General features: G+C 37.8%; 1 pseudogene; it reads right to left on the reverse strand.

Moving 5' to 3' along the window:
• Positions 1-2,916: 2,916 nt before the first annotated feature.
• LOC110216054 (large ribosomal subunit protein eL13 pseudogene) lies at positions 2,917-3,564 on the reverse strand (annotated as a pseudogene).
• Positions 3,565-10,486: the final 6,922 nt, after the last annotated feature.

A 10,486-nucleotide genomic window follows, 5' to 3' on the forward strand; every position in this document is an offset into this window, starting at 1 on the left:
TCATTGGTCGAAGGAACTCCCCACTTAGAATTTCCTGTAACAATGCAGATGAGTACCTTCCCTGTCCCTTAGAGTTGAAGACAATTCTCAGAGCGCTGACAGGCTAAGTGACTTGCTCAAGATCACACATCCAGTATGTGTCAGAGGTGGGACTTGAACTCAAGTCTTCCTAGATCCAAGCCTAGTTTTTAATCCACTAGGCCATGATGCCTCTAATATTTGTCTGTGATTAGAGTTAAACCACCTTTATTCTTCAGAAGGGCTATGATTAATATACATTGATCCATGCATCTTCTTCAGTCCTGTATTGGAGGCTCATGTTACAGTGTTCTGGCTGACCTATGGCTTTTATATCCTTAATAAAAAAAATAATGATGTAATTGACCTATATCATAAGCAAAAGCAAACAACAATAACATCAACAAAATTAACATGATCTATTTTTTAAAAAATTTAAATTTCTTTAATGGACTTCTGGAGGTAGAGCCAAGATGGCAAAGTAAAGGAAGCAGCCAAGCTCTCCAAATGCTCCCCTTCAGACAACTTCAAAATAACATCTCAAATTGAATTTTGGAGTGGTGGAGCCAATAAAAGACTGAGGTGAAACATTTTCCAAGCAAAAGCCAACATAGGAAGTCAGAAGGAGGGGTCTGTGACACTGGGATAAAAGTTGATTCAGGGAGCAGCTAGGTGGCCCTGGAGTCAGGAGGACCTGAGTTCAAATCTGGCCTCAGACCAAACACTTGACACTTAACTAGTTGTGTGATGCTGGGCAAGTCACTTAACCCCAATTGCCTAAAAACAACCCCCAAAAAAAGTTGGTTCAGAGCCCATGTGGTGGCAACAACAGTTATGGGCCTTAAAGGTGCAGCAGTAGCAGGAGCAACTTCAGGACCTCTCAAACCAGACATGGTAAGAGGACCAGGCAATGTGTCAGAAAGTAACTACAAGGGACCAATGTAGTAGCACCAGGCACAGGATTGGGCACTGTTTGGCAACTTCATTGCCTATATCTACTTCTGGGCCACAGTTCCAGGGTGGAGAGGAGTACTTGCTATCCCAAGGGAACAGGGGACCTTAAGAACAGTATTGCTTTCTGTCACAAGGGAGCAGTACTGTGTCTGGTCACCAGGGGGCAGTGAATATGCCTCTCCCCAGATCACACCATGTTGGAAACAGCAAAAACTTCCAAACCCCCGGACATAGTTCTAAAAGCAGCAAAATAAGCCTGAAGCTTGAGACATTGCTCCTCAACTCCCACCCCAGGAACAGAATCCAACTTTAACATAAAGTTCAAAATCAAGAAAGAGGCTGGGAAAATGAGCAAATGACAAAAAAGGGACCTGATCCTAAAAATCTACTGTGGTAACAGGGAAGTTGAAGATGCACCAAGAAGAAGACAAGGATGTCAAAATAACAATAAGCAAAGCCTCAAAGAAAGAAAATGTGAATGAAACACAAGCCCAACAAGTATTCCTGTAATAGTTAAGGAAAAATTAATTTCAAAAATCAAATAAGAGAGGGAGAGGAAAAATGGGAAAAGAAATGAGAGTGATGCAAGAAAATTATGAAAAGATAATTAATAGCTCGGTAAAAGAGGCACAAAAATACTGAAGAAAATAACTCCTTGAAAAACAGAATTGGCCAAATAGAAAAAAAAGACACAATGCTGATGAAAACAGCTCCTTAGAAAGCATAATTGGCCAAATGGAGAAAGAGATTTAAAAAAATTTCACTGAAGAAAACAATTCCTTAAAACTAGAATTGGGCAAATAAAAGCTAATGACTTCATGAGACATTAAGAAACAGTAAAAACAAAGTCAAAAGAATAAAAAAGAAGAAGAAAATGTGAAATGTCTCTTTGGAAAAATAACTGAAAATAGAAGAGACATCATTTAAGCATTATTGGACTGAAATCAATGATCAAAGAAAGAGACTAGACATTATATTTCAAGAAATTATAAAATAAAACAGCCTTGATAGCCTAGAACTACAGGGCAAAATAGAAATTGAAAATATTCACAAATCACCTCCTGAAAGAGATCCCAAGATGAAAAGTCCTAGGAATATTACAGCCAAATTCCAGAGCTCCCATGTCAAAGAGAAAATACTTCAAGCAGCCGCAAAGAAACCATTCAAATACCATGGAGCCACAATCCAGATCAAAGACAGAAGGGCTTGGAAACATTCCAGAAAGCAAAGGAGGTAGGATTACAATCAAGAAAAATCTATCCAGAAAAACTGAGTATAGACAGTTTTTGCTTTACACAAGTGAACTGTTCTGTAGAGCTCTATATAAAGTGATTTTTATGCAATGCTAATTTGCCTGTGGATATGGGGAAAGGAAGAAGAGAAAAAGGAAGGGAGTTGTGTGCCCGAAGACGGAAGGGATCAGCACACTCTTCAAGGACATATAGGGACCTGGGACCAAGAAGTGAGAGGAGGAAGAACATGTGGGGGCCAGGACAAGCCATGTGTGACCCTGTCTAAAACTGAGAAGAACATGCAAAGGGCATACACTTGGGTGTAGGACACAGACACATACAGGAAAGGAAGGTTGACACACAGGGGCCAGGGACAAAATGCAGTAGCTGAACATGGAGGACTGGAAGACAAACACTTGTGTAGTTGGATGGAGTGGGACAAAAGTCTCTTCTGTTAGAACTGGAGGTCTTAAAGCAAGCCCTCCATCTGGCAGGGTAGTGGTGATCTGTCCATGTGTGTTCTGCTTTCACTTGGAGGTTTGTTTGTTTGTTTTTAAATTTTGGGGTGGGATGGGGAGAAGTCCACAGTGTGCTGAGCTGAGGGCAAGAGCAGAAAGAAATAGAGCACATAATATACAGTAAAGTTAATATAGGTGTTTTTTTGGAATGCAGATTTTTTTGTGTTATTTTATTGAAAGTTTTCAGAGGTTGTTTACTTTTTCTTCTCCACATCTTACTCTGCAGCCTCCTTGGCTCATTTTGCCCGGATTCCAAAGGGATGGGCATTGGCCAGGGGCCATCCGAAGACTAGCAAATGCCTTGAAATTATTCTCATCTTCAGTGATGACTTGAGCTTTCTCTTTCTTGTACACATTTCTGATGGTCATAACTGGTCCTGTAAGTTGGGTTGCGAACTTGAGTTCTTCGGCAGACCTATCTCCCTTCTTGGGTGCAGATGGTTTCCTTGGGAAGAGGATCAATTTGGAACGATATTCTTTCAACCACTACACATTTGCCTGGAGAGACTCTATAGACTTATTTTGGTGACAACGGTCCACAGAGATACCAATGGTCCGGGCCACTTTTTTATTGATACCAGTCAACCTAAGCTCTTCCAAGCTGAATCCTCTACCAGCACATACTTTGGTGTAGTATCAGAGAGTAGGGCACTATGGGCCAGATAAGACTAGATGCAGGGCAAGGAGCAACTCGACGTGCTTTTGCTTGATGGGCCTTTCACTTTCTGATCTTACTGGCTGGCTGGTTAAGCCATGTGGCAACTCGTCTTTGCCAGTCTTTGTGGAAATGAGGCTTCAGAATCATGCCATTTTGGCTGGGTGCCATGGCTGCTTAGAGCCCTCCTCACGGACATCTCAGCCAATCAGAAAAGCTGGAATGCAGATTTCTTTCAGAACACTTTAAGTAAAATCAAATTTGTGTAACGTGAGTTTACATAAAGCAAGGACTGTCTGCATAATCCTTTGGGGGTAAATGGATATTAAATGAAATAGAGGACTTTCAAGCATTCCTGATGAAAATAAATAAATAAATAAATAAATAAAACAGATGAATAGAAAATTTGACTTTCAAATACAAGACTCAAGAGAATGGTAAAAAGGTAAACATGAAACAGAAATCATAAGGGATTCAATAAGGATAAGCTGTTTATATTCCTATATGGAAAGAAGACATTTAATTCCTAAGAACTTAATCATTATTGTGGCAGTTAGAAGATATACAAACAGCATAAGAATGAGTCAATTCTGTTAGAATGATCTAAAAATAAATGAATAGGTAAGAAAGAAAGATGCACTGGGAGAAGGGGGAAGGGAAAGGAATAATGGGAAAAAATCATCTCACATACAAGAGGCCAGCAAGGAAAAGAATTTAGTGGAAGGGAAAATAGGGACAGGAGGAGAGGGGTTGCAGGCAATTGTTGAACATCACTCTCATCTGAATTGGTCCAAAGAGAGAGAAATACACATATACACTCCACAGGATATAAAAATCCAGCTTAATGAAAGGGAAGTATAAGGAGGAGGGAATAAGAGAAAGGGAGGGGATAATAAAATGGAGAACAGATTAAAGGAGGTAGTAAACAGAAGCAAAGCAGATTTTGGAGGAGGGACAGGGTAAAAAAAAACATAAGGATAAAAAAGAAAAAAAGGAAGAGGGAAACGTGCAGTTAGTAATCATAAATGTAAATGAGAATGGGATGAATTCATCCATAAAACAGAAGCAGATAGAACAATAGATTGAAAACCAGAATACAACAATATGTTGTTTCCAAGAAACATACTTGAAACAGAGAGACAGTCATAGAGTTAAAATGAGAGTCTAAAGCAGAACCTGTTAATGTTTCAGCTGAAGCAAAAAAAGGCAGAGGTAGCAATTATGATTTCAAAAAAAGCAAAAGCAAAAATAGAAATAATTAAAAGAGATAAGCAAGCAATCTTGATAAAATCACCAGAGACAATGAAGTAATGTAAATACTAATATATGCACTAAATAATATAGCATTCAAAATCTTAAAAGTTAAATAAATTACAGGAGGAAATAGATAGTAAAACACTTAGCAGGTGGCTCAACTTTCCCCTCTCAGAATTAGGTAAATCTAATCATAAAATAAATAAGAAAAATATTAAGAAACTGAATAAAATTTTAGTAAAATTAAATATGATAGACACCAGGAGAAATTTGAATAGGAAAAGAAATTTTTTTTCTGTACCATGCATGGCACCTTCATAAAAATTGACCATGTACTGGGACATAAAACCTCACAACCAAATGTAGAAAAGTAGAAATAACAAATGCATCCTTTTCAGACCACAATGCAATAAAAACTACATTCAATAAAAGACCATAGAAGCATAAATTAAAAATTAATTGGAAACTAAATAATCTAATCCTAAAGAATGAGTGTGCCAAAGAACAAATCATAGAAACAAACATAATAGTATCAAAAGCAAATAAGGGGAACTTAGAAAATTTTACCTATCATATCTATGGATAATCAAAGCAAGTAATTGATAACTTTGATTACATTAAGTTAAAAAGTTTTGCACAAACAAAACCAATGAAGCCAGAATTAGAATAAAAGCCAGAAACTGGGGGTCAAGGGAGAGAAAATGTATAGCAAGTTTCTTTGATTAAGGCCTCATTTCTCACATATATAGGAGATTGAGATAAATTTACAAACATTAGACGCATTCCCCAATTGGTAAATGATCAAAGGTTATCAAAAGGTAGTTTTCAGAAGAAGAAATCAATGTTATTAAGTCACATGAGGGGCAGCTAGGTGGCACAGTGGATAGAGCACTAGACCTGGAGTCAGGAGGATCTGAATTCAAATTTGGCCTCAGACACTTACTAGCTGTGTGAACCTGGGCAAGTCGTTTAATCCTGATTGCCTCAACAACAACAACAAAAAAAGGGTCTCATGAGAAAAAAAAAATTCTCTCAATCACTACCGGTTAGAGAAATGCACATTAAAACAATTCCAAGATACCTCCTCACACCTATCAGATTGGCTAATGTGACAGAAAAGGAAAATTATAAATGCTGAAGGGGATGTGGAAAAATTGGGACACTAATGTACTGTTGATGAAATTGTATATTGATCCAACCACTTCAGAGAGCAATTTAGAACTATACCAAATAGCTATGAAACTCTGCATATCCTTTGTCCCAGCAATACCACTTCTAGGTCTGTATCCCAAAGAGATTTAAAAAAATGGAAAAGGACCTATATGTACAATATTTATAGCAGTTCTTTTTGTGGTGGCAAAGATTTGGAAAATGAGGGGTTGCCCATCAATTGGGGAATGGCTGAACAAGTTGTGGTATGTGATTGTGATGGAATACTATTGTGCTACAAGAAATGACAAGGAAGATGTCCAAGAAAAACCTGGGAAGATTTATATGAACTGATGCAAAGTGAAGTGAGTAGCTGTACATAGCAATACTGTAATGATGATTAAATGTGAAAGACTTAGCTACTCTAATCAATACAATGATCCAAAACAGTTCCGAAGGACACTGAAGAAAAATGCTATCCACCTTCAGAGAAAGAACTGATAAACTCTGGGTGCAGATTGGAGTATATTTTTTCGCTTTATATTTCTTGCTTCTTATTGTGTTGTTTTTTTTTTTCAACAGGGAAATGTTTTGCATGATTTAACATGTACAATTGATATCATATTGCTTGCCTTCTCAATGTTGTAGTTGTAGAAGGGAGAGAAAGAATTTGGAACTCAAAAAAGAAAATGAAATGAATGTTAAAAATAGGTAAATAAATGTAAAATAAAATAAACTTCTTTAAGGGATGCATACTATGAGGAAGAGGTAGATGATGGCATTTTTGTACTAAACTCTGATGAGACCATTCCTGGAGAACTGTGCTCAGTTCTGAGTCCCATATTTAAGAGGAAGACTTAACTAACTGGGAATGTAGCCAGAAGGAAACTAGAATGATGAAATGTCATATATATGCTAAGTGACTGAGTTAGAGATACTTTTACCTTTTAGAAGAAAAGACTTGTTGGGCAGGGACTGGGGGCAAGATCAAATTCTTCAAATATTTGAAGGGCTGTCATGGGGAAAAGTGATTAAACTTATTCTGTGATGCAAGTTACAGGGACAGGGTAGAGGGAGTCATCAAAATTGATCTGTCATGTAGAAAAAAGAAATTAAACTTATCCTGCAATGTTCAAATGTACATGACCAATGGATAAAACTTAAGGGGAAGGGATGGCATTAAATTTTACCTCAACATAAACAACTTTATAATAATTTGAGTGACTCAATAATGGAATAGCCTGCCTCATTAAGTACAGAATACCCTTTAACTGTAAGTATTCAGAGTCTAGATGATCTTCAGCTATGATTATTATGTAGAACACTCATATTTCATATAGCTGGTGGCTTTGATTATTTGTTATGAGGGTCTTGGAATAGGGGACCAACGTGAAAGATAGATTAATTCTTCTTAAAACAGCGAAGGTGAGAAAAAATTCTTTGGGCTGGGGCAAGGAAATGGTCCAAGGAGGGAAACAGAAAGTCAGAAAGTCAGAATAAGAGCAGATGCAGGAGTTGAAAGAAGAAACACATCCATACTGTTAGGCAAGAGTTGTAAACTAAGTTGTGAATGCAAAAAAAAATCTATTAAATGAGAAGGAAAGGTGAGAAAACTGTATGGATTAAGGTCAGAAAAATTTAATGTAATCTGGGTATTATGAAGTGTCAGCAAATGTACACAGGAAGAATTAGCCAGAGACAGCATTCTTTTTGGTAGTCATTTTGTCCCTTTCTAACATAGCTTCAAGGCAGCTAGGTGACACAGAGGATAGAGCATGCCACCTGGAAAGAAGAAGACTCATCTTCCTGAATTCAAATCCAGCCACAGACACTTCCTAGATGTGTGACCCTAAGCAAGTCACTTAACCCTATTTGCCTCAGTTTCCTCATCTGAAAAATAAACTGGAGAGGGAATTGGCAAACCATTCCTGTATCTTTGCCAAGAAAATCCCCAAATGGGGTCACAAAGACTTGGACACAACTGAAAAATGACTCAACAACAACATAATTGCAGCTGAGCAGCTATGGACCTGGACATAAATGATCTCAAAATGCCTTCCATCACTGATATTCTAAAATTCTATTAATTAATTTTCAGCTTAAGAAAGCTTTATTAAGCATCTTCCATGTGCTAGTCAATGTGCTTGATGCTGAAGAAATAAAAATATGACGCAGGATCTGCTCTCAAGAAGTTTAGAATCAAATTGTATATATGTGGAATGGAAAAATAAGGTTATAAATTCCAGGAGCGAAACTGTAAGTAACTACATTTTCACCTAGGACAAGTTGCATGAGTACAGAGCAGTGATGTCAAACTCAAATGCATATTAACTTAGAAAACTACAGATTAATATTATCTAATTGCGTTTTTATTTATTTTGTCAAACATTTCCCAATCACATTTTAATCTGGTTCAGGCCATATTCAGGAGTGGGAATTTTGCAATGACTTTCCAGCCTGTGGCTGTGAGTTTGAAGTCTCTGGTATAGAAGGTAGCGAAGTTTACCTCTTGAATAGTCTAGGGGAAGTAAATAGGATTCCAGAAGATTTCTGTCTGGAAAGAACTGGCCATTACTGGAAAGGAGAGTGATAGGATAGGCAGTGCTGTCACTGGAGAGAATTGCAACCTAGGACAGCCCAACATTTCTAAACGTAGCTGCTAAGAGAAGAAAGTATGCCACCACCATGAGGAGTGGGGTGAACAATGGAGGAAGTGCCCCCAAGAATATAATGTAAACACCCATCAAATTTTTTTAACCTGGTACAAAGTCCATATTGTCCCCATCCTAGCTACAGCTATTTCTCTTGAGACAACAGAAATTATACAGGTAAAGTACCGTGAGAAACTTGAGATCATGATTGAAGTATACTTCCGCTAAGCCATCCAAATATTCCATCCTAGTCTCCCTTGTACCAATCGTCAATCAATTTCCTGGGGGTGAGGGGTACAGCTTGTGATCCTGAAATAGAGTAAAATTAATTCCTCCGTCCTGGGATAGAAGCTATGACCTTGTGCTCATTAGAATGTTGTTCCAAACCTGCCTCCTCTGCAAGTCACGACAACCAGTGAAACATTACAGGACCTGCTAATGCCAATATGAAAGGTGTGCTTGTGTGACTGCCAGGTTTATAGACACTTGATTACATAGGTCATTGGATAACAAAGGCAGCTCAGAAATTAAAAAAAAAAACCTGAAACAATGTGTATGCAAATATACAAAGATTTTGTCCCCCTTGTCAGACCTTTCTTAGCTGAAATAGCAAAGGCTTGAAACCTTTTCTTGTCATCCCAGTGTTGTTTATCTGATGTCTAGCTCAGTAGACATAAGTACAGGACAGCCCTACAAATTGACAAAAGGCACAAGTGGTCAAGGGAATCAAACAGCTGCAACTGGAGGGAGCAAACACTGTGATCTACCTAGGACCAATTACAGCTATAAGTCATTCTTTGCTGAGTGGTCTTGAGGTTTAGTGAACACCCTGGTGAACTGCTCAGCAAAGTGGGTCTGCCCCAGTGAGACTTTTCTATTGACACAGAGTGGAAACTTATTCTTGCCCAAATATTCCATGTGTCTGCTACTGGACAGTAAGAGGTTATAGCATTTAATATTGATCCTAAGTCAGCCACATTGACTACTGAGATCAATTTCTCTTCCATTTTGTATAAAGTACTTGCCACATAAATATCCAATGCACCACAAATTCATTACTTCCTTAAGAATGAATCACTCATGTGTGAATGACCCTGATCAGTTGTGAGCAGGAGGGAGGGAAGAAAGTTTTTAAATGGAAAAGGGAAAGACCAGTTCTTGTTTGATAATAAACTGAGAGTGTGTGGTGGGTCATCTTCCCTCTGAACCACACTTTGATCATCAATAATACCAATTTTGCCTGTGTCCTAAGTTTGTTATGAAAGGTCAAGTTATGCATATATTTATATGTATGCATATATACACACATACTTAGAATACATACATAGAATACACATACATATATACATACATAATAGAATTTAAGTTCCTTGTGGATAAGGATTTTTTTCATTCATTGCACCTGTAATCACAGTGCCTAGGATGGTACCTGGCACACAGTAAGTTACAGAACCAGATTTTAGTCTGTTCCTGACATTTCTTAGCTGCATAATTTTGGGTAAGTTACTTTCTCCAACTGTGTGTCTCTAAAACGAGGGGTTTGAACTCAATGATCATTCAAGTCCTTCTAACTATAGAAGATCTACAATGCCATCAGTGTATTTTTTTTTAAATTGCACTAATCTATCATTACATTTCTCCTTGGGACAAGTAGTCAGAGTCATGTAATATTTATGTAATTGAAGATAGCACCATTGTACTATGCCTTGGTCAAACCACATCTAGAGTGCTGTGGTTACCACAGTCCAGGGAGGATATCAATAATTGTAAGAATATCAAGAGAACAACAATTAGAATAGGGTAGAATCCAGAGTCCTTGCCATATGATATTATGTTGAAGAAAAAAAAATGCTTTGCCTGGAGAAAAGAAGGTTCAGGCGGCACACGATAACTGTCTTCAAGGACCTTGAATGGCTGTCATATGGATATTATTAGACTATAGTCAGTCAGTCAATATGTATCGATAAAGGACCTACTATGTGCCGGGTATTGAGCTAAGCACTGGGGATTAAAAGTCCCAGAGAGCAAAATTAAGAGCAATTTGGAAATTTCAAA

The sequence above is a fragment of the Phascolarctos cinereus genome, unplaced genomic scaffold (assembly GCF_003287225.1).
Source record: "Phascolarctos cinereus isolate Bilbo 61053 unplaced genomic scaffold, phaCin_HiC Scaffold_4;HRSCAF=312, whole genome shotgun sequence".
NCBI lineage: Eukaryota > Metazoa > Chordata > Mammalia > Diprotodontia > Phascolarctidae > Phascolarctos > Phascolarctos cinereus.